The sequence below is a fragment of the Lissotriton helveticus genome, chromosome 11 (assembly GCF_964261635.1).
Source record: "Lissotriton helveticus chromosome 11, aLisHel1.1, whole genome shotgun sequence".
Classification (NCBI taxonomy): domain Eukaryota; kingdom Metazoa; phylum Chordata; class Amphibia; order Caudata; family Salamandridae; genus Lissotriton; species Lissotriton helveticus.
In genome coordinates, this window is record NC_136072.1 from 1,096,279,594 (window position 1) to 1,096,304,850 (window position 25,257).

Genomic DNA, 25,257 nt, shown 5'->3' on the forward strand with positions numbered 1-25,257 from the left:
CCTGAAATAAGTCCCAATACTTTGGGCAAATACAGGCAGACACCTTTGATTAATGGCAAGATGGCTCAGGCCTATAGGGACACTTGTGCCAGTGTCACCATGGTGACACCTAACTTTGTGGACCCTGGACAGATCATGCCAGGTACTGATTTCCTGGTGACCAATGCCAGCAATGTCACTACTAGTCATAGTGTGGCAATTGTAGCTTTCTCCTGGGGTGGAGTGAAGGGACAAAAGAAAGTTGTAGTCAGTTCAGACCTCCCAGTTGATTGTTTGTTGGGCAATGATTTGGAGTCATCACAATGGTCAGAAGTGGAGCAGAGGACTCACATGGAGATGTTAGGCTTGCCAGCACATGTGCTTGCTGTGACTAGGTCACAGGCCAGAAGATGCCCCACTGAACAGGTGCTGGATCCTGAAATTATGGACCAGACACCTCCCAAGAAGAAGAGCAGTAAGGGTAAGGCTTTGCCTTCCCCCTTGCCCCAGGTTGAGGATCAAGTCTCTGAGGAGGCTGATCTAGCAGAGCTGAGGGAAACTGAGCCTAAAGAGCTTGAACTTGATCAAGTTGAGTTTCTGGGCTCAGGGGGACCCTCCAGAGCAGACCTGGGGAAGGAACAGTTGAGCTGCCCTTCCCTTGAACCCCTCAGACAGCAGGCTGCTGCTGAGGCTGCAGGGAATGCCACAGGTGCCCACAGGGTATACTGGGAAGATGGACTCCTGTACTCTGAGTCAAGAGACCCCAAGCCTGGTGCAACCAGGAGGCTGGTCATCCCCTTGTCTCTGAGAGGTTTCCTTCTCACCTTGGCCCATGAGATTCCCCTTGCAGGTCATTTAGGTCAGACAAAGACTTGGGACAGGCTTGTCTCACACTTTCACTGGCCCCATATGAATGAGAATACCAAGGAGTTTTGTCGCTCATGTGTCACTTGCCAAGCCAGTGGCAAGTCAGGTGGCACAACAAAGGCCCCCCTCATACCACTACCTGTGGTGGGGGTTCCCTTTGAAAGAGTGGGGATTGACATTGTTGGTCCAATGGAACCCCAGACAGCATCAGGACACAAGTTTATACTGGTGGTGGTGGACCATGCCACCAGGTATCCTGAGGCTATTCCCCTTAGGACCACTACAGCCCCTGTAGTGGCAAGAGCCCTAGTTGGAGTGTTCTCCAGAGTGGGTTTCCCTAAGGAGGTCGTTTCTGACAGAGGTACAAACTTCATGTCAGGATATCTGACTGCCATGTGGAAGGAGTGTGGTGTGAACTACAAGTTCACCACACCCTATCATCCACAATGCAATGGGCTTGTTGAGAGATTCAACAGGACCCTGAAAGGGATGATTCATGGACTACCTGAACCTCTTAGGAGAAGATGGGATGTCCTGATCCCCTGCCTCCTGTTTGCTTACAGAGAGGTCCCACAGAAGGGGGTTGGTTACAGCCCTTTTGAGCTTCTGTATGGGCATCCTGTAAGAGGACCCCTGTGTTTGGTGAAGGAAGGATGGGAGAGACCTCTCAAAAAGCCTGCAACCAACATAGTGGACTATGTACTTGGTCTCCGCTCCAGGATGGCTGAGTATATGGAGAAGGCATCTAAAAACCTTGAGGCCAGCCAGGAACTTCAAAAAGCTTGGCATGACCAAAAGGCTGTACTGACTGTGTACCAGCCAGGACAGAAGGTGTGGGTGCTGGAGCCAGTGGCCCCAGCAGCTCTGAAAGACAAATGGTCTGGGCCCCACACCATCATTGAGCAAAAGGGAGAGGTTACCTACTTGGTGGACCTTGGAACTCCCAGGAGCCCTCTCAGAGTGCTCCATGTTAACAGGCTCAAAGCATATGTTGACAGGAAGGACATGAGCTTGCTCATGGCCACAGATGAGGGACAGGAGGAAGAGAGTGACCCTCTCCCAGACCTGCTCACTCAGAATCCTGATGATGGGTCAGTTGATGGTGTTGTCTTTTGTGGCAGCCTCACTGAACCTCAGCAACAGGATTGCAGGCAAGTTCTGCAATCCTTTCGACATATGTTCTCTCTGACACCCAGCCAAACTGATTGGTGCACCCATGATGTTGACACTGGAGACAGTCTACCTGTCAAGAGTAAAATCTACAGGCAGCCTGATCATGTTAGAGACTGCATCAAAACTGAAGTGCAGAAAATGTTGGAACTGGGAGTCATTGAGCCCTCAGATAGCCCTTGGGCTAGCCCAGTAGTTCTAGTGCCAAAGCCTCACACCCAGGGTGGTAAGAGAGAGATGAGGTTTTGCGTAGACTACAGAGGCCTCAATGCAGTCACTAAGACTGATGCCCACCCAATACCAAGAGCAGATGAGCTTATAGATAGATTGGCTTCTGCCAACTTCTTAAGCACATTTGATTTGACAGCTGGGTATTGGCAAATCAGGTTAGCTGAGGAAGCCAAACCTAAGACAGCATTTTCTACCCCTGGAGGGCATTATCAATTTGTGGTAATGCCCTTTGGACTGAAAAATGCACCTGCCACCTTCCAAAGGTTGGTGAATCAAGTCCTCACTGGGCTGGATGACTTCTGTGCAGCTTATCTTGACGATATTGCTGTCTTTAGCTCCACCTGGGAGGATCACCTGGTCCACCTGAGGAAAGTGTTAGAGGCCCTGCAAAAAGCAGGCCTCACTATCAAGGCCACAAAGTGCCAGATAGGGCAGTCACAGGTTGTATACCTGGGCCACCTTGTAGGTGGAGGCCAGGTTCAGCCACTGGAGAGTAAGATACAGGCCATCAAGGACTGGACTCCTCCAATCACCCAGACTCAGGTTCGAGCTTTCTTGGGCCTGACTGGGTACTATAGGAAGTTTGTCAGAAATTATGGGTCCATAGTGACCCCCCTTAATGACCTGACAAGCAAAAAGATGCCAAAGAAAGTTCAGTGGACAGCAAGCTGTCAGAAAGCATTCAATGACCTAAAGCAGGCCATGTGCACAGCACCTATCCTCAAGAGTCCAGATTACTCCAAGCCATTCATTGTCCAAACAGATGCTTCTGAGTTGGGTGTGGGAGCTGTTCTGTCTCAACTGAATTTTGATGGTAATGATCAGCCTATTGCTTTCATTAGTAGGAGGTTGACACCCAGAGAGAAAAATTGGTCAGCTATTGAGAGGGAGGCCTTTGCTGTGGTCTGGGCCCTGAAGAAGCTGAGGGCCTACTTGTTTGGCACTCACTTCACCATTCAGACAGACCATAAGCCCCTCTTGTGGCTAAATCAGATGAAGGGTGAAAACCCCAAACTGCTTAGGTGGTCCATTTCCCTACAGGGGATGGATTTTACAGTGGAGCATAGACCTGGGACTGATCACAGCAATGCTGATGGGCTCTCCAGGTATTTCCACTTAGAGCAAGAAGACTCACCTGGTCAAGGTTAGTTTATTGTCCCAAAGTTTGGGGGGGGGTCATGTAGGAGAGTAGGGTCTGCAATCCTATGATCACCCAGATTTTTGCTTTTTGCTGCACTGGTTTACGACTTTCCCTGGCTGTGGGCCTGCTAATCAGACCCACAGCCTAGCTGTTCTCTCTATCCAAATTGTACCCAGGTACTGAATTGGCACTGGGCCCTCTCCAAGTCCCTGTACCCAGGGCTGAGGTGCACCCAGAAGTCTCCCAGGGGCTGAAGCACGTATTGTGCCACCCCTGGATTGACTACCTAAATCTGACACAACTGGCTGCACGACAGCTGGGGCAAGGTGGTGTACTCACCCTTTGCTTTAGATATAGTATACCTATATCTAACCCTAAAATGGACACACAGATCTCCTATCAGTCACTCCTATGGCAGGCCTTAACAATCCTGAAGGCAGAGTGCTTGGAATCGTGTGAGATGGTGCTCTGGCATGAGCTGAGCCTGTCTGCGGCTTTCGGGATCTATCCCTTAGCCGTTTCCATGATATCGCATACCATATACTCTTAAGTGCATTATAATCCTCGCGGTTATGTGCCAACTCTGGTATCGCTTTATCAAAACATGTCGAGTAAGGTGTCATACGAATTGGAATACTAACCCCTCGCCAATTCTGGCGACGGGGTTAGCATTCCACCCTTCTAGAGGGACACGACATGCCTGTAACCTATAACCCGGTTAAAAGTCAGACAGAGCCTTAGCATCCACAAAATGGATGCTGCCACCGAGACACAAGTCTGCCCTCCTGCTGCTGGGAGTCCTCCCAGAGCAGGAGATAAGGACAAAGGGTTTCCTGCCAGGGGCGGTGCCAGCACCGTCCCAGACAGGGTTTTGTGTATTGTAGGTAGGCAGGGCTTTAGAGGAAGGTGACTGCAAGTAGCACCCCGGTGCTCACTGTGCATAGACCGGCTTGAACCAGTTCCAGGGTCACTCCAGACCCTGTGCTGGGGAAAAGCCCGCCAAGGAAGTGGGTGTAACCACCCCCTCCTAGTCCCACCCATAGGGCAGGACTTAGTCGCGTGCCAGCCCCTTTTTACAGGATAAAGGTAGAGACTGGCCCCCTTCCAAATCAGATCATCTTTGAATCCTGAAACTACTTTCTGCGAAAGGAACTCAAGACTTCTTCCTAAGATTTCTCCCTTGTGACTAAGGAGTAGTCACCCTGCACCCGCAGGCACCATCTACAGAACACTGCGGTCTGCTGCACGTCCTTCCTCCGGAATCCGACTGCCCAGCTCGACGAGACCCGGCTTCCCTGGCACCTCTGACCTCTACCCACCTCTACAGCACAGCTGAGAACCGTGGGTGCGACGAGACCTCGAGGGACCGGCCATCGCCAAGACTGCACGACTTCTGCACAGCAAGCCCGCCGAGTATTCCACTGGTGAGTGCTTTGGGGTCCGAGAAGCCCCGACTCTGAGCAGCTCCAGCTCCGAAGTGCAGCCCCCCAGCATCTCCACGATCTGCGTGGGGCCCTTCTGCTTTCCGCTGCTCACCGCGTTGTTTGGCTACTAGCCCGTTGGCTTGTGGCCTCCCTGACGACGCCCGACGACATTTCTACTGCTAGTCTGGTTGCTCCAGACTGGCCCTTGCTCCCTCCCAGAAGAGGAGCACCCTGGACCCTCCTGGTCCACTCAAGACGCCATTTTGAGTCCACCGCGTGGGCTTGAATTAGCCAAGGCTTGTTGCCCAATCCTGGGTAACTTCGACGCCAACGACTTCATCCTTCGTGGGACAGCTCGCACCTCCATCCTGGTCGCCGACAACGCCTCCTGGTCCGAGAGACTGCAGAGCCCAGCAGCGCCCACTCACCTGACTGCGGTGACTTCGCCCGGTGCCATCCTGGTGCCCACTTAATCACTGGCTAGTGATTCAAGAACTTGGTCCCCTCTGCTTTCAGGTTTTCTTCTTCCTTGATCCAGGCTTGGATCCATCGAACTTTCCTTCACTGGTCGCCTGCCAGCAACTTCTTCCTTCCAGGCTCCCGGTCCGGCAACGAGATCCCCGACGTCTTTTCAGGCCTATGCAGCTGCAGCCCCTGGGCTAGGTAACTTCGGCACTCCGGTGTCCCAGCATAGCCTCACTATCCAAGGGTCAGGATCCACTGTCGTTTTCTTCCTACCAGGTCGGGTTCGCCCGTGAACACTAACTTTGCCTTTACTAGCCTCCATAGACTTTGTCCCGCATCCCGCGTGAGAGTGCACACTCTGCACCCGAGTCCCCTGGGCCTCCTAGTAGAAATCTAACGATTCCCTAGTCCAGTCCTAGCGATTCCAAAGCCTATTAGAACTGTTACTTACCTGCTAGTAATTCGCATTCCACTTTTAGTGTATATGGTTTTTCGTGCCCCTCGGGCATTTGTGTAACGTGCTAACTTAAAAGTATTTTCGTAAGAGTTTTGTTGTGTGCTTAGCACCCTGTCCTCATAAAGAGTACAGGGTTGTTGTGATTCTAATAAATACATTGTTTATTTTCATAACACTTGTGTGGTGTCCTTTCACTGGGTGTTCAAGGGGTAATGTGATGGTAAAACAGCTGGCTTAACACGCCCTCTAGAGTCTTAGCCTTAGACTGCTCGTATCCATGCTACTAGGATAGCTGGTCTATAAGGTTGACTTACAACCAATCATCAATAAGGGTTGTTTGGACTGATATATAGTGATCACTAGAATAGTGAGCACTGCACATCAGGCCAACTTCTCACACAAAAGTTTAGGAATCTGGCTTGATACCTCTTTAAATCTTGAATACCAAGCTGTATAAGTTTCGGCCACTTGCTACGGCATCCTTAGACAACTTTGGAAAATACTGCCTCTGCTCCCAGACACGACAGGTAGAACATTGGTACAATCCCTGGTGCTGACACGTCTGGACTACTGTAACTCCCTATATTTGGGGCCCCCAAGACTACCACCAGTAAGTTGCAGGTGGTACAGAACTGCGCAGCGAGACTTCTATACAATATCCCCAGAAATGTATCAGCCAAACCGGCCCTGATGGGACTGCACTGGCTACCCATCACAGAACTAATAAAATTGAAGGCGTTATGCACATAAATCTCTGTGGGGCACTGGTCCCAAAATACAAAAAATCTGTTGTCATTCTATTGCCCATCACTGACCTTGAGATCTTCCAATCAACTCCAAGCCACTGTCCCTAAGATTAGGAGGGCGAGAACGGGTGGCTGCTTGTTCTCTTGGAATGCTTCAACTCTATGGAACTCCCTCCCATCACAATTTGGGCAGTGACCCACCACCTCGAATTCAGGAAGAAACTTAAAACCTGGTTCTTCCGGCACTTACAGTGAGACTGGATATGTACAGCTGTGACTCAGAGCGCTGGGACTCCTTCGGGTAGCCATGTGCTATATCAAGAATGCATAATAATAATAATAACAATAAGACCTGGCTCTTCAACGGATTGCCGTTTTCCCCTCTCTCGCTCTCTCTGTTTGTCTCTACTCTCCACTTCATATTTTATTTCCTTTTGTCTTTCTTTCCTTTGCTTATCTCTTCTTTAATTTCACCTCTCCTTCTGCTCCAAGGTAGAGGGTGGGTGAGTTCTTTCACTGTAACATTGTCAAAAAATGTGTTTTCTATTGACCCATTTCTAGTCATATTTTTCTTCAAATGTAAAGTTATTTCAGTTCTTAGTGTTTTTTCCTAACGTTCCAGCGCTCTTGAGCTGTGCACAGCACCCTCCCATTTCAAAATAGGATGGAATTTTATTGAATGAATGAAACTATCAGTCGCCCAATGAAACTCCGAATCTCAATCTTGTGTGTCACTGCCAGTGACGTCTTAAGGCATGGGCAAAGTGGGCAGTGGCCCAGAGGCCAAGCCTTTCAGGGGCACGTGATAGAGCCAGCTGTCCTGCAGAGGCTTGTCCTGATGACTTTGAATAATTCCTAAACAAATTGTTCTAATTACTGTTTTCCTTTCATATATTTTCAATGTTGGTGATGTGTGAGATTGTTTTACAGACATTCTGCAGTGCAATATTGTGCTTATGGTGCGTGCAGCATCCATAATAAAAGTTCATTTTAGATCAAAACAGGAACTCACATATGAGGCATAGGAGGGTGTCACAGAGATTATTTGCAGTAATATTCGTGAGCTGCTGCTGTTTTACAATATTGAAAACACACATCACTATCCCGGAATATGATGTAAACACATTTAGAATTTGAATGAGTGTGCACTGTCAAGGACATTGCCAAAGAAGACACGAAAGAGCTGGAATTGGCTCACAAATTCAAAGGTGTTCTGAACAGGGGCCCCCAAAATACATTTGGCCCAGGACCCCCAAACTCCTTAAGATATCCCTGGTCACTGCACAGTTTTTAAACCAAGGCTGGCCTTAGGCACCCGTTGCTTTTCGATCCTATCTTTGTGGCCTGGCTGGAGGAAATAAAGCTGAGGTCCCCACCTAAGATTTGCCAATTGTTCTGAACAGAGGTAACAGCTGCCCCGAGGACTTAGTGCCATTTCCTGAGGCCTGAGAAGGGTGGGGGATGCACTATGTGCTGTCCCCCCTTACCCGGCCCATTTACACTCTGGACATGACGATGGACCGGCCTGCCTCTGTTGCTTGCTCAGAGTCACACTTGCCTAAGCTGCTGCAGCCTCTCTGGTTGTGCGCCAGCAGGGAAGTTGACCCAGGTATGTGGACCTGTTTTCCACTTCTCAATAGACTTGGATGGGTCAGTATCTTCCTTGGATGGGCCTGCTCCACCTGGCTCACCCTCCAGAACTGCCGCACTCCCTTCTCCCCCCATTGCATACTGCCACCTCCCTCCCTTCCCCACCCCCTTGTATATTGCCACCTCCCTCCTTTCTCCACCCCTTTGAATACTGCCACCTCCCCCCCTTCTCCCTCCATTGCATACTGCCACCTCCCTCCTTTCTCCACCCCTTTGTATACTGCCACCTTCCTCCCTTCCCCACCCCTTTGTATATTGCCACCTCCCTCCTTTCTCCACCCCTTTGTATACTGCCACCTCCCTCCCATCCCCATCCCTTTGTATACTGCCACCTCCCTCCCTTCATCACCCTTTTGTATACTGCCACCTCCCTCCCTTCATCACCCTTTTGTATACTGCCACCTCCCTCTTTTCTCCACCCCTTTGTATACTGCCACCTCCCTCTTTTCTCCACCCCTTTGTATACTGCCACCTCCCTCCTTTCTCCACCCCTTTGTGTACTGCCACCTCCCTCCTTTCTCCACCCCTTTGTGTACTGCCACCTCCCTCCCATCCCCGTCCCTTTGTATACTGCCACCTCCCCCCGTCATCACCCTTTTGTATACTGCCACCTCCCTCCCATCCCCGTCCCTTTGTATACTGCCACCTCCCTCCTTTCTCCACGCCTTTGTATACTGCCACCTCTCTCTTTCTCCACCCCTTTGTATACTGCCACCTCTCTCCTTTCTCCACCCCTTTGTATACTGCCACCTTCCTCCCTTCCCCACCCCTTTGTATATTGCCACCTCCCTCCTTTCTCCACCCCTTTGTATACTGCCACCTCCCTCCCATCCCCATCCCTTTGTATACTGCCACCTCCCTCCCTTCATCACCCTTTTGTATACTGCCACCTCCCTCCCTTCATCACCCTTTTGTATACTGCCACCTCCCTCTTTTCTCCACCCCTTTGTATACTGCCACCTCCCTCTTTTCTCCACCCCTTTGTATACTGCCACCTCCCTCCTTTCTCCACCCCTTTGTGTACTGCCACCTCCCTCCTTTCTCCACCCCTTTGTGTACTGCCACCTCCCTCCCATCCCCGTCCCTTTGTATACTGCCACCTCCCCCCGTCATCACCCTTTTGTATACTGCCACCTCCCTCCCATCCCCGTCCCTTTGTATACTGCCACCTCCCTCCTTTCTCCACGCCTTTGTATACTGCCACCTCTCTCTTTCTCCACCCCTTTGTATACTGCCACCTCTCTCCTTTCTCCACCCCTTTGTATACTGCCACCTCCCTCCTTTCTCCACGCCTTTGTATACTGCCCCCTCTCTCCTTTCTCCACCCCTTTGTATACTGTCACCTCCCTCCTTTCTCCACCCCTTTGTATACTACCACCTCCCTCCTTTCTCCACCCCTTTGAATACTGCCACCTCCCTCCTTTCTCCACGCCTTTGTATACTGCCACCTCCCTACCTTCTCCACCCCTTTGTATACTGCCACCTCCCTCCTTTCTCCACCCCTTTGTATACTGCCACCTCCTTCCTTTCTCCACCCCTTTGTATACTGCCACCTCCCTCCCATCCCTGTCCCTTTGTATACTGCCACCTCCCTCCTTTCTCCACCCCTTTGTATACTGCCACCTCCCTCCTTTCTCCACCCCTTTGTATACTGCCCCCTCCCTCCCATCCCTGCCCCTTTGTATACTGCCACCTCCCTCCTTTCTCCACCCCTTTGTATACTGCCACCTCCCCCCCTTCATCACCCTTTTGTATACTGCCACCTCCCTCCCATCCCCATCCCTTTGTATACTGCCACCTTCCTCCCTTCCCCACCCCTTTGTATACTGCCACCTCCCTCCTTTCTCCACCCCTTTTGTATACTGCCACCTCCCTCCTTTCTCCACCCCTTTGTATACTGCCACCTCCCTCCCTTCATCACCCTTTGGTATATTGCCACCTCCCTCCTTTCTCCACCCCTTTGTATACTGCCACCTCCCTCCCATCCCCATCCCTTTGTATACTGCCACCTTCCTCCCTTCCCCACCCCTTTGTATACTGCCACCTCCCTCCTTTCTCCACCCCTTTGTATACTGCCACCTCCCTCCTTTCTCCACCCCTTTGTATACTGCCACCTCCCCCCATCCCCGTCCCTTTGTAAACTGCCACCTCCCCCTTCATCACCCTTTTGTATACTGCCACCTCCCTCCTTTCTCCACCCCTTTGTATACTGCCACCTCCCACCCATCCCCATCCCTTTGTATACTGCCACCTCCCTCCCTTCCTCACCCTTTTGTATACTGCCACCTCCCCCATCCCCGTCCCTTTGTATACTGCCACCTCCCCCTTCATCACCCTTTTGTATATTGCCACCTCCCTCCTTTCACCACCCCTTTGTATACTGCCACCTCCCTCCCATCCCCATCCCTTTGTAAACTGCCACCTCCCTCCCTTCCCCATCCCTTTGTATTCTGCCACCTCCCTCCCTTCATCACCCTTTTGTATACTGCCACCTCCCTCCCATACCCATCCCTTTGTATACTGCCACCTCCCCCTTCATCACCCTTTTGTATACTGCCACCTCCCTCCCATCCCCATCCCTTTGTATACTGCCACCTCCCCCTTCATCACCCTTTTTAGGTCGAGCAGACGTACTCTCAATGCGTGAGCATTGAGAGTGTCTGCTTCAGACCTAATGCTGCCGTATGTCGTTTTGAGGACACCAATCTGACACGCGCTTTTCCTTTGCAGTTTTCACCGCGGGAGCGCGCGTCAGACCCGCGCATGCGCAGAGTAACTCACAGCCCTTGCTCACACACAGACACAGGCAGCCCCTACCCCTCTGCATGCACGCACGCACACACAGACACTCGCTCACACACACACACCCTCCCCCACAGTCACACACACGCACTCCAAGACACATACACACACACACACGCACGCACACACACATACCCAGCCGCCCCCCCCCCGCACGCGCGCACACACATGCTCCCCCCGCAGCTCAGCAACCCACTCATCGGCTTCCTTCGTGCGGCGGCTCTCCTCAGCTGCAGGGCCCGGCAGCAGGACTCTTCTTCCCTCCTTCGGCACCGGGGCGCAGGGTAGGCTCCTGCCTGCTCCGGTGCTCCAAACACGGCTCCAATCGCAGCTCTTCCGTGGGAGGCGGGGTAGGCTCCCGCCCTCCTACTTCCTGTTTCCGGTTGTCGCGCCGGACTGCCTGACTTCCTGGTCGCAGGCCGGCAGAGTGACGAGGATGTTTGATTTGCGGTATTTATTTATTTATGCATTTTTATATAGCGCGGACTTTACCCGAAGGCGGTATTTATTTATTTATGTATTTATGCATTTTTATATAGCGCGGACTTTACCCGAAGGCGGTATTTATTTATTTATGTATTTATGCATTTTTATATAGCGGGGACTTTACCCGAAGGCGTCAGAGCGCTTCACATTAGGAACAGAAATGAAACATAATGAGAAAAACATTACAAAAGAACAGGTTGCAAAAACATACGTTACTTACATAAGGTAATAGTGACAATTGTGAGCAAACAAAATACATGAGGTAGTAAAAACTATGAACAACCAAAAATACATGAGGTAGTAAAGGTAATAGTGACAATCGTGAGCAAACAAAATACTTGAGTAAAAATTGTGAGCAACCAAAATACATGAGGTAGTAAAGCTAATAGTGACAATCGTGAGCAAACAAAATACTTGAGTAAAAATTGTGAGCAACCAAAATACATGAGGTAGTCAAAAGTGCACAAGAGGAAATGAAAGTGACAAGTGTGCAGTTATAAGAGAAAACATAGTATAATTAGAGGTATAGTCCTGCAATAAGTGCTAGACACTCAGGCTCAGGAACAAGCGTTACATGGGCAAGGTGGCACTTGTGCAAGTATCAAAGGTAAAGACATGTGAGAGGTAGCAGCCGTGTGTTGCAAGGGCAAAGTGGTGTGTGCATGTTACAAAAGGGCACCGAACACCAGTACATGGAAAATACTGCAAAAAGGCAGACCCTCCAATCACAGGCATACACTGGGAAGGCACTTCCATGGTCATGGAAAGTAGAAATTATCAGTAGTGGGAAGTCTTCCTCACAAATAGCAAGAGGACGTGAATTACTTTTGGAGGTGTCTCTGGAGGAGGAGAACTTTGAGGTCCCTTTTGAAGGCCTGGGAGGAGGCGGTGGTCCGGAGCTTTTTTTTGTCCTCTCGCGGTTTGTAAATACAAAACATATTGCATTACAAATGCTATAGGTATCACATTTGCGAAAGTTATAACTATTGGCATTGTAAATGACAAAGCTATTAATTTAGCTATTTAAAAAAAAAGAAACATAAATAAAAACGTTGCCATTTACAATACCAATAGCTCAAACTTTCCTAATGCGAGACCTATTGCATTGCAAATGCTTGTGTATATTGCCACCTCCCTCCTTTCTCCACCCCTTTGTATACTGCCACCTCCCTCCTTTCTCCACCCCTTTGTATACTGCCACCTCCCACCCATCCTCATCCCTTTGTATACTGCCACCTCCCCCTTCATCACCCTTTTGTATATTGCCACCTCCCTCCTTTCTCCACCCCTTTGTATACTGCCACCTCCCTCCTTTCTCCACCCCTTTGTATACTGCCACCTCCCTCCTTTCTCCACCCCTTTGTATACTGCCACCTCCCACCCATCCCCATCCCTTTGTATACTGCCACCTCCCACCCATCCTCATCCCTTTGTATACTGCCACCTCCCCCTTCATCACCCTTTTGTATATTGCCACCTCCCTCCTTTCTCCACCCCTTTGTATACTGCCACCTCCCTCCTTTCTCCACCCCTTTGTATACTGCCACCTCCCACCCATCCCCATCCCTTTGTATACTGCCACCTCCCTCCCTTCATCACCCTTTTGTATACTGCCACCTCCCCCCATCCCCGTCCCTTTGTATACTGCCACCTCCCTCCCTTCATCACCCTTTTGTATACTGCCACCTCCCTCCCATCCCCATCCCTTTGTATACTGCCACCTCCCCCCTTCATCAACCTTTTGTATATTGACACCTCCCTCCTTTCTCCACCCCTTTGTATACTGCCACCTACCTCCCATCCCCATCCCTTTGTAAACTGCCACCTCCCTCCCTTCCCCATCCCTTTGTATTCTGCCACCTCCCTCCCTCCCCTACCCTTTTGTTTATTGTCACCTTCCTCCCTTCCCCACACCTTTTTATACTGCCACCTCATTCCCTTCCCCAACCCTGTGTATACTGCTACCTCCCTCCCTTCCCCGCCCCTTTGTACACTGCCACCCCCTCTCTTCACCACCCCTTTGTATACTGCCTTCTCCATCTCATCCCTACCCCTTTGTATACTGCCACATGTCTCTTCCCCACCCCTTTGTATGCTGCCACCTCCTTCCCACCCCTTTGTATACAGCCACCTCCCTCCCTTACCCGGCCCCTTTTTACACTGCCACCTCTCTCCCTTCTCCACCCCTTTATATACTGTCACCTCCCTCCCCCCCCCCCCCCACCCCCCACCCACTAAAGGCCTCTGGAAGCATGCTATTGCAGCCAATGACATCTGTCCTGAAGCCGCAGGCTCCTCCCAGCCCCGCCCAGTTTGAAGGCATTGATGTTTTAAGAGTTGCATTTTCAGTCAGCCGCGGAGAAGATTAATCATTGCCACATGGCCTGCGGCATTTACAAGTGTTTTACAAAAAAAGACCAGAACGTGCCCATTTCTTATCAGACACTCAGCCTGGAGCTCCCCTAGCAGCCTCTGGCACTCCCATGGACCCCTCCTCTCTCGTGCACCCAGACATACTGTACAGTTGCACAGCTCCACCTATTAACAGAAGGATACTGCAAGCCCCCAAGAGTTGTGTGAGCATATAGAGGCACAAGGCAGCAAGCTGGGGGCTTTTATAAGGTCACTGTACTCCCAGGTGAAATGCAATATCCTTTCTCTGTACAGTTAGTGCTACTTGCAGCCGTGTGTCTTTATATGGTCATGGTATTTCGAGGTGACTTGCAATATCCTTTTCATGCTGCACAGTTAGGTGTATTTTATTCCTTATAATACATTGCTTGCTGCCATACTTGCCATCGAGAAGACATTGCTCCTACCTCCACTCTTTCATTATTGGCACGTGCTTTATGCAATGTTGTGTAACACCTTTGTACAGTCCAGGTTTTGCAGCCCAGAGCATCTTTTATGGTGTGTGTTCCATCCCAAAAGTGCTACGTCATTAACTACACTGCAAATCCATGACAACATGTTTTTGCTAAAGTGTCATGCCAAGGTGAAGATGTCAGGTGACACAGTGCCACTTGGTAAATTAATCTGCAGTTTAGAAGTTAATAGCAAGCATTGCCAAAGCCCGTAGTTCTGGACTTGCCAAGCTGCTTCTGCATTGCTTATGGTTTTTTTATTGTGAGCCTGTGTCACAAAAAATACAAATAAATTGGCCACTGCCTAACTGTGAGGTTTATATGCTTGCAATAATAATTTTAAAAAAACATTCAGTGATGTGGATATTTTACAAGGTATGTTTTTTAATCAAACCTCTTTTTAACATTGCCATGCATTTCATTATTATTCTTTGTGAAAGAACAAGATTAAATTGTGAACTAACTAAGCAATCATATTTTATGAAGCTAGAATGTTACAATGTAACTTGAATTCTTCAGAATAGGAACTATAAAAAGGAGAGGGAAAATGAATCACCATCTAACTGGCCAGCCAAGCTGTAGACCAAATAAATAATTGGTATTTAGAATTTAATGTAAAAATAATATAAAAAGAACATTTTGAAACAGGTTTGTCACTGAAGAAAAAGGACCTATTTTAGGCAAGTGTAAATACAGGGCAAAGGCTTTTAGCTGTCACTCAAAGTAAAGGGAGCGAATTGATAAAGTGGGCAGACCCACCGCCCAATGCTGTATTCTGTGACGGGCGGATGCAAAGTGTGTATACCACCACCAATACCAATACCACCACCACCACCAATACCAATACTATCACCACCAATGCCACCACCAATACCACCACCACCAATACCACCACCACCACCAATACCAATACCACCACCACCAATGCCACCACCAATACCACCACCAATGCCAATACCACCACCACCAATGCCACCACCAATACCACCACCACCACCAATACGAGCAGCACCAATACCACCACCACCAATACCAATATCACCACCACCACCAATACCAATACTACCACCACCAATGCCACCACCAATACCACCACCACCACCAATACCAATACCACCACCACCAATGCCACCACCAATACCACCACCACCACCAATACGAACAGCACCAATACCACCACCACCAATACCAATATCACCACCACCACCATCTACTCACTTAATCTGAGTATTATTTATAGGTTTTATATAGCGCTAGCTAGAGCCGAAGGTATCAGAGTGCTTTACAAAAAAGTGAAAAAATAGAATAAAGTAGCTTTATACACTTAGATTCGAGTACAAGCATTAATAGTTTCAAAGAGAATTGTTAGGCAATTAGGGTGGTTACCGTATGAGGACAATTAGAACAGCATGAGTTAAGGGAGTAAATTACATAAAAGACAGCCGAAGCAATCTATTAAAGTTCTGAATTCTGTGTTGGACCCATATTTGGTCGCAGTGGGTCGTCAGTCCCAATAAGAGCAAGAAATGCTCTCCCCTGGGCATGGTTTTATGGGGCCAACTAGTTTTGGAGTCTGACCTAATCTTGACATTATCTCAAGGAAGACCGAGCAATCAGGCTATTAGCTCCATTTATGGTCAGTTTTTCCATCTGCAATGCTCCCAAGACCTCTGCAGTTATCTGAAGTGCACCTTCCATCACCCCTCCAATGAGGTGACATAGAAAGTTTCTAAACCAGCCTGTATGTGGCCTGCAAGCCTCTAGAAGGAAGCAGAATAATTCCTTAAGCATAAGGGCGTGCCCATAATCCGATAGAGCCCTTCCAGCATTAAAAATGCAATCTTCTCTTTGGCTCCGGGTGCCAACCATGGTATTCTCAGTTTGACCAGTAGCTACTGTCAAATGACAGTAGCTACTGGTCAAACTGAGAATACCATGGTAGTTTGCACCACCCATTTTGTCCATCAGTGTGTCTGCTTGAGAAATGGGAAGAGCGTTTTTACTGGTAAGTGTCGTGAGGCCCCAATAGTTCATGCAAAAGTCCAAGTCTCGCAGCTCTTGCTTGGGCACCAAGAACAATGGACTGCAAGGGTGTTCAATGCTTCCTAGGTCCAGTATCTTGGTCACCTCAGCCTTGAAGTACTGCCGGAGCTTCTCAGGCATCCTTTAAACCTTGCTTTTGCAGAGAGGCTGTTGCCTTGATCAATGTTGTGAACGCACACTGGGATTAGCCTGGGACACCCCCGCGCCGCACGGCCACAAGCTGCTGCGTGTGCCCCCATGCCGGTCTGTCTCGCTGCCGCCACGTGACCACGCCCCCTGCCGTCGAGCAGCGTGGTCCGTGATCGCCTGACTTGCCCCTGTTGTTTTTGCTGTTTTTGGTATTGTTTTGTCTTTCTATATTGCCTGTTTTTAATCTTAGTTCTTGTAATTTCCTTCCTGTTTTGCCTGTTGTCCTGCTGCCCTTCGTCCCCCCTCCCCGCTTCCCGCCACCGCCGCTAACCCCGCCCCTTTTTTCCTTCTGTACCCTCCCCGCTCCCGCCTCCCAGCTGCTCCGCCCCCCCGCGCACTTCGCCATATATGGCGACCGTGCGAACGCGCAGCGGTCACGCGCAGCGGGCGCGCCGATTGTGCGCCGAAGGCGCGCCAAAGGTAAGCCCGTCTGCGCCCGTCCGCGCCTGGACCGCGCCCAGGGCCAGAACCCCTGGCCCCCACCGACGGAAGCTGACCCGACGAACCTACAACGCCACCGAACTCATCGCACTCGACACCGGCGCCATCCCGGGATGCCACCGAGCCACCCCGAAGCACACCCACGGACCCTTCAGCTGCCACGCCTGCAAATTCACCTGCATCCGGACCTACCCTGCACCAGCACCCGCCAAGCCGAACACCAACAGCAACCACCTCAAGTGCATCCTGCTCAACACCCGCTCCGTCCACAGACACGCCGTCGAACTCTGGAACCTCCTCGACACCACAGCCCCGGACATCGCCTTCCTCACGGAGACCTGGATGAACGCCTCCTCAGCACCCGACATCGACATCGCCGTCCCAGAGGGCTACAAGATCACCCGGAGGGACCGCACCGCCAACCAGATGGGAGGAGGCATCGCCATCATCCACAGGGACACCATCCGCGTCACGACCAACACCGACGACACCCTAACCACCGCCGAACACCTGCACTTCCAGATCCACACCGACCCGAAGACCACCCTCAGAGGCATCCTCATCTATCGACCCCCGGGACCACGCACACGATTCAGCGAGGACATCGCCGACTTCATCAGCCCGCATGCCCTCCCCTCCGCCGACTACATCCTCCTGGGGGACCTCAACTTCCACCTGGAGAACAACAGCGACCGTAACACCACCACCCTGCTTGACAACCTCGCCAACCTCGGACTCAAGCAGCTGGTGGCCACCCCCACCCACCTCGCCGGACACACACTCGACGCCGTCTTCTCATCCAGCAAAGACATCGCCTTCACCCACGCAACAGGACTCCACTGGACGGACCACAGCTGCGTCCACTTCACCTTCAAAAGAACGACGACCCACCACCACCAGCAACAGGTTGCCCGAAGAAGCTGGAACAAGATCACAGCTGACCAGCTCACCGCCTCCCTGAGCCAGCACCCTCCGGCCGGCTCAGCGAACCCAAGCCAGGCCGCCGACAACCTCACGAAGTGGATCAGCAACTGCGCGGACGAACTCGCCCCTCTGAGGACCCCGCCCAGCAGACCCGGCAGCAGAAAAGCCCCATGGTTCACCGACGAACTCAAGAGCTCCAAGAAGAACTGCCGAGTCCTCGAGAAAGTATGGAGAAGGGAACCAACTTTGGGCAACATGACCACCCTCAAGCTCGCCACCCGGGAACACCACCAACTGATCCGCGCCACCAAGAAAAATGCATACAAGGACCGGCTGGACAACAACGCACACAACTGCAAGGAACTCTTCAACATCGTGAAAGAGCTCTCCAACCCCAACGCCGGAAACAACGACATCACCCCATCACAAGACCTCTGCAACTCCCTCGCCTCCTACTTCCACAACAAGATCGTGGACATACACAACAGCTTCAGCATCCAACCGACGCACGCCACAGCCGCAGCAACGCCACCCACCGCCACCCTCCGCGCCTGGACTCCAATCAGCACCGAAGACACCGTCCGCACAATGAACTCCGTCCACTCCGGATCGCCGACCGACCCCTGCCCTCACCACGTCTTCAACAAGGCCGACGTTGTCATCGCACCCCACCTGCGGGACATTATCAACACCTCCTTCGACACCGCCACCTTCCCTGAGAGCTGGAAGCACGCCGAACTCAGCGCTCTACTCAAGAAACCTACAGCGGACCCCACCGAACTCAAGAATTGCCGTCCCATCTCACTCCTCCCGTTCCCGGCCAAAGTCATCGAAAAGACCGTCAACAAACAGCTGGCCGCCCTCCTCGAGACGAATGGATCCCTCGACCCCTCACAGTCTGGCTTCCGAGCCAACCACAGCACCGAGACCGCCCTCATCGCCGCCACCGATGACATCCGAACCCTGATGGACAACGGAGAAACAGCGGCCCTCATCCTCCTCGACCTCTCTGCGGCATTCGACACTGTCTGCCACCGCACCCTAGTGCAACGCCTCGGCAACATCGGAATCCAGGAGAAGGCACTGGAATGGATCACCTCCTTCCTCAACGGAAGAACACAGAGAGTCCGCCTACCACCGTACAAGTCAGAGGCCACCGAAGTCATCTGCGGCGTCCCTCAAGGATCCTCGTTGAGTCCCACCCTCTTCAACGTCTACATGAGCCCCCTCGCGGCCATCGCACGCCAACACAACCTCAACATAATCTCCTACGCCGACGACACCCAGCTGATCCTCTCCCTGACCAACGACCCCGCCGCCGCCAGAGCCAACCTGCACGAAGGGATGAGAGATGTAGCCGAGTGGATGACGACCAGCCGCCTGAAACTGAACTCAGACAAGACGGAGGTCCTCATCCTGGGCTCCTCGCCCTCCGCCTGGGACGACTCCTGGTGGCCCCCCGCCCTGGGCACCGCACCCAAACCGACGGACCACGCACGCAACCTGGGCTTCATCCTGGACTCCTCCCTCTCCATGACCAGACAAGTCAACGCCGTCTCCTCGTCATGCTTCAACATCCTGCGCATGCTACGGAAGATCTTCTGGTGGATCCCCACCGAGACCAGGAAGACTGTCACCCAGGCCCTCGTCACCAGCCGACTGGACTACGGCAACGCCCTCTACGCCGGAACCACCGCCAAGCTCCAGAAGAGACTCCAGCGGATCCAGAACGCCTCAGCCAGACTCATCCTCGACATCCCACGAAACAGCCACATCTCCGGACATCTGAGAGACCTGCACTGGCTCCCCGTCAACAAAAGAATCACCTTCCGTCTCCTCACCCACGCACACAAAGCCCTACACGACCAAGGCCCGATCTACCTCAACAACCGAATCAACTTCTACGCTCCCAAGCGCAACCTCAGATCAACCAGCCACGCCCTCGCCGCCGTCCCCCGCATCCGAAGAGCGACAACAGGAGGAAGGTCCTTCTCCTACCTGGCCGCCAAGACCTGGAACTCCCTCCCGACCGACCTGCGCCTGACCCAAGACCACCTCTCCTTCAGGAAGAAGCTCAAGACCTGGCTGTTCGAGCAGTAACGGCACCCCCCCCCCCTCCTAGCGCCTTGAGACCCTACGGGTGAGTAGTGCGCTCTATAAATGTCTTGATTGATTGATTGATTGAAGGTAGTGAACCCCAGTCCTAAAGCTCACCAGCTGTTGTGTGTGTGTCTGGGAGGGGGGAATAAACTACCTTGCCTTTCCTCACAGTGTTCCTCAACCTGGGCAGTGGTCACAAGTTGCGGCAGCCAATTCCACCCTCTGGAGGTAAGGTTTCAGTCACTTTATGTGGAAGCAATGTGAAACTGCCCCGGTGGCACCCATATCAACCAAAGACTTGACCACATGGATCTTCAAGGAGAGGCCCTGGTCCGAGAGCATTGTCAGAAGGAAAGAATGAAAACAGAAGCTGATCAAAGAGGGAAAACAGCCTCCTTACACCTACACCAGGGCGATCTTGTGCTGGCTGAAGTACAATTGTTTCACAAAGCCGAATTCCTTTGTGATCCGCACCCGGATGTAGGGTTGGTCAGTCCTTGAAATTGAAAAATAGAAGTGCATGTATCCTGTACCAGAGTACCTGCTTGTTTCTGAGAAGTGCCAGTACTCTCCAATTAAAAATATGACATCACTCTTTAGAAGTGCAGGTACTGTTCCTCTCAAAATAAAAAAGAGCCAGTAACCAGTACCGGACAGTACCAGCCCTTTCAAAGCACTGGAGATGGATTTGAATGGGTCCATGCTCATGACCAAGTATCCTGAGAGTCGCACACACACACAGTGACTGCACAGACACAATCGATCCTCAAATCACAATGCCAACAACTTCTAGCTGGACAACCCACTCTCTGAATCTTCACACATAGCGATCAACAACTTCATGGCCATTATTCGTTTTTTGACATGTAGTTTTGCTTGATGGTGGTAGAGCTCCAGGACTACAAATACCAGAATGCAAAGGAAGGAGGGTCGAGTGAACTCCTCATCCCTGCCCTGGAACAAGTGGAAGCCTCACTGGCCCCTTGAAACTACAGACATTTGGTTGGCCTCCCGGCTATCCCTTCTAGATGTCTCCTTCTTTAGCAGTGCAGCCCGCCAGCCCCTCCCCCTCTCTACCCCTGGCTGAAGATCTGAAGTCCTTCTTCACTTTCCATGGCTTCAAGGCGTGGGAAGCAGCCCTTCCACAAGGCTGCCATTCATGAGCCCTGTTAATAATTGATTTGGCCTCATATTGAATGTAAGTGCTGATAATGTACTCAGCTGTGGAGCCGCTCAGGGGATGTGCCTCTCTCTCGGTCGCCATCTCGCTGCAGGAAGGTAAATATTAGCTTGAAGCCGGAGTTCCTCCTGTCCCAGGTGTTGCTCGGGGCCCACTGCGGGGGAGGACTGTGTTTGCTCACATATTCCTGTAAGGTGGGTATTGGGACCGAACACTGAGGAGGAAGAGATGCATACTCATGAAAAAAAAATGATCCTGTCTAAGGTGTGGCATCAGCAGCCAGGCATTGTGCTTCACCCATCAATACCTTACTCGAGTAGAATTAATGTTTACAGCCTTTATTTGGGCAAAGAAAACACCTCGTATTGCACTGAGCACCTTATATGAGGATCTGGATCAGGGAGAGCTTGCCCTGCCAAATCTTAGGGATTACTATAATGCTTATTTTGCACAGTACCTATCCAGATTTAAATTTCAACTTCCTACAAAAAATCTATTCATAAATACATTTATTGATCTAATGTGCAAAGAAAATCAGGTACATGTTCCTCTGCAGGTGTTTAAATCTCCCAAATTAATCCGCTATAAGTCCCTATAGTGGTTTTTAAAAAAACGTCAGGCTCTGTTTAAAAGATATTCTATCTCCGTTATCAACTTAACAACCTTATTATCCAGCATTCTTCCATTGACTGGTGTTACACAATGTTCAGATCTTGTTGTTAATTGGGCTGTGGCAGGGTTTTCCAAAGTCTCAGACTTTTTGAGAAATGGGAAATGGATTACCCTCGTGGAAATGTCTCAATTAATTACCCGAAATTTCATCTTATTAGGATCATATAACACTGTGTATAAATTCCTTGCTCAATTGGATATTACTCGGTTGGATCAGCAAAGCCAATTAATAAAGGAATTATTAGGTGACGTACCCGATAGAAAACCTGGGGTATGGAAGCTCCATCTTGCTCAAAGTAGGAAGCTGGATTTTAGCCAAACGGCGATTAAAAAATGGCTGGAGCAGGAAAATCAGGCAATGCCTTTGAATGTTTGGTCAGTCATCAATAGATTTAATTTTGGTACATTACAAGGGGCGAATTGGCGCAGAATGTTATTTTTTAGTTAGTGGTTACTTTATCGTACACCTTCTTCTATTTCTAAAATGTATCCTAATCATTCTCCACATTGTTTTAGATGCATCCATCATTCTCCAGCTAATTGGTCACATGTCATGGTTCACTGTGATAAGTTTGCAACATTTTGGGAAGAGATTTTCAGCTATTTTCAGATCGAATGTGGTATCAAAATTGTAGTGAACGAGAAATTAATTTTGTACGGTTTTGATCCTGATCTTTCTTTTCCTGACCAGGAGGCTAAATTGCTATGTATTGCTATGGCGGTGGCTAGATCTCTTTTGTTACAACAATGGCGTACAGAGCAGATTCCATCTATTTATGAATGGTTACATGAGATGAAACGGGTTAAAACTAGTGAGCGGACCTTCTCGTTATGAGTGAGGGTTATTAGAAGATTTGATAAGATCTGGGGGACATTTTTTGAATACATTTGAGAGGAATTATTGGCATTATGGGACAGCAGTTTTTATAAGTGGGAGAAGAGGCATATCATGTGGCAGCTGAGCTGATGGTTGCTCAGTGGAGGCTACCACTGTGAGGCTGATATTTAGTCATTTTGAGGCCCCCAAGTGGTACCTGAAGAGATTCTGCATTGTGTGTGGTAGGGTAGCCACCCAGCTCCATATCGCCATAACCTCAGGTCACCATGTTGGCAGTGCTGGGCTTTCATTTAACCCCGCAGTGTGATGTGGGAGTTGTAGTACTGGATTTGTCTTTTTCTCAGGAGCTACTGTACTCATTTGTGAGTTAATGTTTGAGTAGGGAGGACGTACGGTGGCTTGACCTCTCCCTCTACAGCCCTGCCACGTTTCCCAGGTCCATGCATGATGGGCTGCCACAGTCCAGGTTTTTTCTTTGAATTCTGAGATTTGCAGTCTTATTTATTCCGTTATAAAACAGGACTACAAGTCCCAGAATAAAAAATAAAAGTGGACTGGAGAAGCACATCACACACAGACCTGAGATACTTGGCAGCTATGTCCTCCACTCATGTTTTAAAAGTTCTGGGTTTCTGTAATTGAACCATTTTTTCCTGAGAATAACATTTTTGGTTTCTATTGTGCATTAAATCAAGCATTGTTAATGTCAATCATTTTGTCTTTTATATAGTAAAAGGTTTTATCCCAACCTACACTAACCACAGAGGGGCTACTTGGGCCGCATGAGTGAACCTTTCACCAGCACAATAAATAGGTAAAGAATAGGTGTCAGTAGAGGAGGAGTCGCCCAAAGTTCTGTCATACAAACGGAATGGGAATAACACAGGTAACAACTTTGCAAGCTTCCATTCCTTACAGAATAGGTGCAACTGGCAGCCACGGCCGGTGGTAGGTGTAACTGCAGGGCGGTGACGTAGGGAGGGGCAGGGGCAGGGTGGGGGGTTGTAATGTATGCATTACGGACATTAACAGGTAAGTAAACATATAAATAAATAAATAAAACGAATTTCGTTGCACGCGCTGCATCACATTTGGTGATGCAGTGCACACAACGAAATTCGTTTTATTTATTTATATGTTTACTTACCTGTTAAAGTCCGTAATCCATACATTACAACCCCCCCACCCTGCCCCGCCCCCTCCCTACGTCACCGCCCTGCAGTTACACCTACCACCGGCCGTGGCTGGCAACTGGACCACAGATAGGGCATTTTAAATTGCTGTTGTTCTATGTTCATAGAAAGGTTACCAATGAGCAGCATCAGTGCAAGCTTCCCTCTCTCACAGAACAGGAACACCTAAGGTGGGAGCAGTGCAAGCTTCCCTCTCTCCCAGAACAGGAACACCTAAGGTGGGAGCAGTGCAAGCTTCCCTCTCTCACAGAACAGGAACACCTAAGGTGGGAGCAGTGCAAGCTTCCCTCTCTCACAGAACAGGAACACCTAAGGTGGGAGCAGTGCGAGCTTCCCTCTCTCACAAAACATAGACAGCTTGGGTGGCAGCAGTGCGAGCTTCCATATCTCACGGAACAGGAACACCTAAGGTGGGAGCAGTGTGAGCTTCCCTCTCTCACGGAACAGGGACAGCTTGGGTGGCAGCAGCGCGAGCTTCCCTCTCTCACGGAACAGGAATAGCTTGGGTGGCAGCAGCGCAAGCTTCCCTCTCTCACGGAACAGGAACAGTTAGGGTGGCAGCAGCACAAGCTTCCCTCTCTCAAGGAACAGGAACACCAAGGGTGGCAGCAGCGCAAGCTTCCCTCTCTCTCAGAACAGGGACAGCTTGGGTGGCAGCAGTGCGAGCTTCCATCTCTCATGGAACAGGGACAGCTTGGGTGGGAGCAGTGTGAGCATCCCTCTCTCACGGAACAGGAACAGCTTGGGTGGCAGCAGTGCGAGCTTCCATCTCTCATGGAACAGGGACAGCTTGGGTGGGAGCAGTGTGAGCTTCCCTCTCTCACGGAACAGGGACACCTAGGGTGGGAGCAGTGCAAGCTTCCCTCTCTCCCAGGTACATCTTGGGTGGCAGCAGTGCGCGTTTCCCTCTATCACGGAACAGGAATACCGAGGGTGGCAGCAGCACGAGCTTCCCTCTCTCACGGAACAGGAACATCTTGGGTGGCAGCAGTGCGTGTTTCTCTCTATCACGGAACAGGAAAACAGAGGGTGGGAGCAGCACAACCTTCCCTCTCTCATGGAACAGGACCAGCTTGGGTGGCAGCAGTGCAAGCTTCCCTCTATCACGGAACAGGACCAGCTTGGGTGGCAGCAGTGAGAGTTTCCCTCTATCACGGAACATGAATACCGAGGGTGGCAGCAGCACAAGCTTCCCTCTCTCACTGAACAGGAACAGCTTGGGTGGTAGCAGTGCAAGCTTCTCTCTCTCACAGAGAAGGTACAGCTTGGGAAGCAGCAGTGCAAGCTTCCCATATCACCATATAGGCATAAATTGGACAGCAGCAGAACAAGCTGTATGTTCTCACAGAACAGGTACATCATGGTACCAGCAAAACAATTATCCTCTTACAAGAA